The 6,847-nt window shown below is 36.4% G+C and overlaps 1 long non-coding RNA gene across 1 annotated transcript; it reads left to right on the forward strand.

The window, feature by feature from the left end:
- Positions 1-2,856: 2,856 nt before the first annotated feature.
- On the forward strand, positions 2,857-6,532 carry LOC124306406 (uncharacterized). Its single transcript, XR_006908602.1, has 4 exons — positions 2,857-2,980; positions 5,231-5,298; positions 5,691-5,761; positions 6,480-6,532. It is a non-coding gene; the product is annotated as an uncharacterized LOC124306406 (long non-coding RNA).
- Positions 6,533-6,847: the final 315 nt, after the last annotated feature.

Below are 6,847 nucleotides of genomic sequence, written 5' to 3' on the forward strand. Positions count from 1 at the left end.
GCCGATGCCGACGAGTGAACCGTATCAAAGGCGGACTCACCTGTGCTTTGTACCTCTACAGATTCACAAGGAATAACAAGCACCGTTTCCGTCAAACCCGAGGAAACGGTACCCGCCGATATGACAGAGTGGTTCGCCGCAAACGCGGAAATGAACGGCACCGGTTCATCGGCAGAATCGTTGAGAATCAACGACTCGAACTCGACCGGGTGCGGCGTTGCGAGAGAAATTGCATTACTTACCACTGTACGGACTGCGCAATTATCCACTGGACCTTCCACATATGTGGATGAAGTTCGGACTTCCGGGTGAGCCTTCGAATCGTTAACACTCTCGAGAAACATAAGAGGAATCGCCTGTTGCGAAAGTCTGTTGCCAATGAAGTACATCGGGCTGAAATGCTCCCGGCATAACCCCCACGTCCGTAATGTTTCCGGTGATAAAGTCAGCAAGTACTTATTGCCTGCGATTTCGGAAAAAATGTACCTGCATTAACAAGTGACTCATCTGCGCCAAACCGCGCCGTGTGAATATATTGACTTTGAAACTCGAGAGAAGAATTTTTTTTTCCTACCAAAAGTGAGTTTTGGTGATAATTTTGAGTACTTTGCGATAAGGTGAAAATCAGTAAAAAAAAAACATTCTGCAGATGCGAAGAACATTTTTTGTTGTCATCATAAAGTGAAAAAGTTTGAAATCAATCGTTTAAAAAAATGTTGTTCAGAAAACCTCCAGAAAACTTAATTTTTTCTACTATGAAATTAATGTAAATATATTTGCAAGCAAGTGCAATGATTTTTTTTTAATTGTATCTTTTCGAAAATTTCTGTTTTCGAGAACTCATATAGGTTCAATTTCTCATCGTTTAATACCCCGCATACTTCTTAGATGCAACACGGAATATTTCTCCGAACATATATCAAAAATTCACCCTTCACAATTTTACCAATATTATAAAAATTGAATTTAAAATGGAGTGAAAATTCTGAACAATTTCATACATGTTCAGAGAAACGAACGAATTCATTCTATAATATAAGAAAGGAACATGAACGGAAAATTGTTCAACAATTTTTTCCCACCATAATTTTTTTACAAGTTTTTTGCATTATCAAGAGACACGGCAGACGTTTCTCGGCAGACGTCTGCCACAGGGCAGACGTTTCTCATGATGCATGAAAGCACTCATTTTTCATTTAGGAAATGAAATTTAAAAAAAAAAAATTTGTATGCTGGTGTTACGTCCGTGGGTAGAGGTTACTCCTGAGCGGAAGGAGTAACCTGGTTGGCTTCGCTTTTACGTTACAGGTCAACCGGAAATCAGGATGGGATTGAATAAACTGGAGTATGTTGATATGTCGTTTATAAGTTTATTCCGTAGAACATGAGATAGCGGTCGGAATGAGTTGTGTGTTGCGAAAAGATATATATGAAGGCGAGATGTGGAATTGTCGAGTGTCAGAATAGGAATGTCCCTCGAGACGTGAAACGGACGGGTGCAGGAAAGGTGTCACAAAGCTAGGAGTAGGGAATGGAATTTGAAGAGTAAGCGTGATAGTGAATAGCGTGAGACTACGTAGAGATAAGAGGACAGGACAAAACTGTGGGAGAGTTAGCGAGTAGGAAAAATAGAAAGAAGTGGTATGTTGGACGTAACACTGGATAGAATCGAAAAAAAATAAAAAAAAATTTTAAAAAAAATTAAGAAATAAATATACCAAGCATTCTTCAGTACATCCTTTTTCGCATAGCGTTAGTTATTTTGGATTTGACTGTTCTCCGAGATTCTTGCACTTTCCAATTCGAGAAAAAATGCAAATAATTACAATGCAACACTTACCGGTATTTTTTACCCACGCATCAAGGCGGCAATCTCCTGCCACAGGAAACCTGTATAGTTTTGTTCCCGTCAATTTCGAATTCTTACAACCACGGTAAGCGCAGAGATCGCGCGCACGTTGCGGTTTGTTTTTATCCATTTTTGTATGTTTTTCGACGCAGCAAAGCACATACAGAAGCCACTCCCTTATTACGAGATTACGATGTTGAGTATTCGTAACACGAGTTGCGACTGACGATCGAAAAATTGGTAGCTAGATTTGGGGGAAGCCGTGATCGCATACAAAGTAATACATTGTAAACTTCGTCGTTTCGGGATATATTTCGAGATATACATGCAAATTTTCTCATAAATAATTGAATCGAGAGTTGATCGGCGAAGTCGAAGTATAATGCAAAAAACAATAAACCGAGTCGATTGCGATAAAAAAAAAATCAATGAGCTTTCAATTTTTGGATCCAACATTTTCGGTGGGTAAACGACCAAAGGGGGGTATATTAGGGTGCTTTTTTTTCGACTATTTTTTTTTCGGTCCCATCAGGAAATTTTTTTGGAAAGACAAAAAAAAAAAATTCCCTGAAAGTTTGAGCCCTTAATATTAATATTAAGTCCTAGACCAAGGCGTGTAAAGATTTCCGATTGAAAATACACGGAAACTCGGATTTTTTATCTTTAAATTTCTATAGCTCAGCGGCATTTCATGGCATTGCTTTGACCATAGACAAGTATTTCTCAGAGTTAAACGCTCTACAAAAGTGCCCATTGCGGAAAAGTCGTAACTCACACCAGCGAGGTAGTACGGGCCACTAAACCTGATTTTTCCATGAAATTCGCGTTTTTTCGCATTTATCTCGTAAACGACAAGAGATACAGAAAATTATTATTAAAAAACAATACATGTGTTTTTAGTAATCTTTATTTTCCATTACTGTCAAAACTTTTCCTTATTAAAAAAACATACGCCCATTTTATATCAGTCTTGACGAGCATTTCTTAAGAATCTTGAGAGATGCGAGATCGGAACGACAAAATTATTTCAGTAGCAACAATGTATGGACCCCTCTCCTTTTCTGATGTAGGCAGCCAGTTAAGAGGCTTCACAGTGTTCAGTTTAGTGCCAGCTCTCGAGGTATCAAGATGGTAAGTAAATTAGATAATTATTTTACATGTATGGAAAAACCGGCAGGTTTGACGCTCGTCTATTTACTTAGATTAAGAAGAGAAAAAAAGGGAAGGACTAGGGATGGTAAAATCGATTCCGATTCTACCCGAGAATCGATTCTGTGGTCAAAAAACTCGATTCTTTAGATTCGATTCCCAGTTATCAGAATCGATCTAGAATCGATTCTTAGCGATCGATTCTATAATTTATTTTAAAACCGGAGTAATGACACTATAGCATCAATATTGAATGAAAAATGGTCCAAAGTATATATCATTATGAAAATATTTTAAATTTAGCGCTCTCTGTGCGCTCGCATCGTTTTCTGACCCTCCTTATTTTTTTTTCTTTTTTTTTTTTTGAACCAATCATCTTACAAATATGTATGTTTTTATGACATATATAGTTCATTTTCTTTTTATTTTCACATGGAGATAGCGCCTTCTATATTAAGATAGATATATGCAAATTAGTTGTAATATGTAAAATGTCGCCTAGTCCGGTATGGATTTATTTTACAAAAATTGATAAGGGGAATAACGTAAAGTGCAATGAATGTAATAAAAATTTAACTTATAAAAATAGTACGTCGGCTCTAATTAAACATTTAAAAAAAGTTCATAACATTGAACTACCTAATTCGTCGAATGAATCAAAAAAAAGAAAAATCTTACTCAGAATCGATTCTTTAAAAGAATCGATTCTTGAAATTGATTAATCGATTCTGAGAATCGAAATCTCGGAAAAAAGAATCGGAATCGAGAATCGATTCTTCAGCTCATGTTTCCATCCCTAGGATGGACCTGTAGTTGTATTTTATACTTTATTTCATTTTCCTTGAATTGGCAAACGTTTTTATTCTTGATTGTATAGGAAGAAGATGTGTGGGGAATTCCCTTCTAATGCCCAAGAATATAGTACACATTTTCGATTATTTTTTCTTTTTTTTCTTTTGGGAAAACATTTTCCTCAATTTCCAAATATCCTTAATTTTTTCGTATTCAAATCGATTCTTAACAATTTTGCGCACAGGTGCGTTTTTTTAAATAATTTTTTCCGTAATCCTGAAGATATTTCCTATCTGAGACCACTGTCAATAGGCAAGATTCCGGAAATCATAAAATTCCCTTTTTTTCTGATTAAGAAGAAAATCACTGACCAATAAGGCCACTAAAAGCTTGAAATGAAAATCTGAAAAAATTAGAGACGGTTTTTTATATTCGAAGCCATTAACGTAAAAAATCCGTTTAACGACCATCCTAATAGATATATATTGTATATGGGGCATTCCACGTCAAATTTACAACCCATGTACCTCACCCTCTTCGATTTTGATCATTGTATGATGTTGCAACCACGATTTCAACCGACTTAAAACAGTGTTGGAACTTTTTGCAGATTTCTTTAGCCACCACTGAAATAGAAAAAAATTGAAAAACCAATTCTGAAAACGCTTCTTTTAAAATTCTGAAAAAATTTACACTGATTTTATCATTAAAAATATGATTTGTAAGCACAACACGATAATGGGATCGTATTTTAAATCATAAAATCAGTGTGAATTTGTTCAGATTTTTAAAAATGTCGTTCACGAAATTGGTTTTCTGTTTTTTTTTTAAATTTCACCAGTGGCTGAAAAAATCTGAAAAAAATTCCGAGAACCTTGTGGGTCGATTGCAAGATCCTACTAACAAATTATCAAAATGAGAGGAGGTGAGGTACACTGGTTGCAATTTGATGTGGAATGCCCCATAGATATTAGATTGGTCGTTAAATTGCTTTTTTGCAATTTCAATGTTAGATTGTCGTAGATCGGCTTTAAATATATAAAAAAAAATTTTTAATCTCTTTCAGATTTTTATTTTAAGCGAAGAGAATCACGGGCCAGCAGGGTCACTGAGGGCTCAGAATAAAAATTTTTAAAAATTAGAGATTTAAAAAAAATATATTTCAAGCTGATCTACGACCATCCAACATTGAAATTCCAAAAAAGCCATCTAACGACCACCCTTGTGTACATAGTAAAACGAAAGTAATTTTCAGACGAACGGTAAAATCGCTAACCCGCGTACGCAAAATCGTAAGAGTTGAGAAAGAATATCCTGTATCAACATTTCAATATGCGTTGTCGATTAGCATTTTAATCGTTCATAAGACGAAACAATGGCAGTCGTAATAAACTGAATGCTGCAAACAGAATTATCTCATATTCCTTGTCTTATGTACAGACGAATCCTGTTGACAACTTGGCGACTGAGATAGAGGCGTTAACCCGGATCGTCAACCAGGACGAAATGTGAGTAAGCGCACAAATCGCTTTGGAAATCCCAAATCAGCGTTTGTTGGTAACCGTTCAACAATCATGTCATCAAATATTCACATCGGAATCTAATAAATTGTAGGAGATGCAATTTAAAAAAAAAAAAAAAAATATTTCCTAAACAACACTTTCGACAATTTGTTACATACCAATTTCAATTTTTCTAACACGCCGATTGAAGCATTTCGAACAATCCATCGTTTCGGATTGTAGATACGACTTTTGTTTCCATAAATAAAAAAATGTTAAGGCCTCTATGCAGAGTCCCCCTTCCTCAATAACAATTGACCCGACATGTTCGCATCCCGACTTATTCCGGTCTTATTCCCTTCACCCCATCTGTACAAAGAATATTTTATTCATTGCAGGATGGATGAAAGTACAACGCGTCAACTTGGTGTTGCCTCGGACAGCGCGGAGATCCCAAAAACTCCGAATCGTAAGTACTTGTGTGATGCATGCGGTGCACTTTTTTATTCACCATTTCAATATCGGCGTTTCAAACATACAGTGGAGCCTTACACATAGCTTACACAGAGAATGCTGGGGAAGGTTGTAAGTTTTCCATTCGGTATTGCGAAAGAGTAAGGGGTATAGCAAGCCCTGCTCGCGGATGGGTACTTTATGCAATTTGCATATTTAGATTGTTTTTTTAATAAAAAGAATACACTTATTTTGTTACCAACTTTAGTAAATCTTCGGCCAAATGTGTAGATTCAGTAAAAGAATCGTCAGAATGCAGTCGTGTAGGGTTGTGGACTCTAAAAAAAACATTGTACAGTCGCATGATTTGATTTAGAATTTACTTTCCAAGTCCAGAACTCTAGGCGGGCCCGATCTGGTGATTTTTTATGGACTCTTACGGAAAAGTGGTCTGTCTGGAGAAAACAATTTAAAAAAAATTGTTTCGTGGAAAATAGAGTTTACAGGGCCGTCAAAATTATGATGCAAATGTTATTAAAAAGAAGATCGAAATCTACAACTTTTACTTTCAATTTTTTTTTTTTACAAATACTTCAAAGAAAGTTAAAAAGAAATCGGGTGAAGTCGTATACGACCTTATATGGTTTTTTTTTTAATTTTCCACGCGGACCAGCGTAGATGATTGTAGTGGACTGCAATAGGTTACTTTCAATTGTGTTGTTCTGCTTTTGCAGCTACCCCGAACGAGAATTAGAAGAGAAAAAAAAATTGGCGATGGTGGGATAAAAAAAAGTCCAAGAAACAAAAAGAAAAAAAGTCCGCACCTGCGTCGGATACTGCGCAGCTCCACAAAGTGGCCAGATCCACCCCGAACCAGCGGGACAAGCGAGTCTCTCGGAATCCGCGGTTCCGAAAGACTCGCACTGACGGTCCGCCGAAGCAGACGTCTTCGGACCCGCGGACGACGGAGGAACGCGCATTAACGGTAGTCGTGAACACCATACTCAATCGAATGTAATAAAAATTTGATGCGGTAAAAATAAAAACAATACAAAAAAGACTAATAATAATAATGATGATATTCCTGATAATAATAAGAATA

The sequence above is a fragment of the Neodiprion virginianus genome, chromosome 1, assembly GCF_021901495.1.
Source record: "Neodiprion virginianus isolate iyNeoVirg1 chromosome 1, iyNeoVirg1.1, whole genome shotgun sequence".
Taxonomy (NCBI): Eukaryota; Metazoa; Arthropoda; class Insecta; order Hymenoptera; family Diprionidae; genus Neodiprion; species Neodiprion virginianus.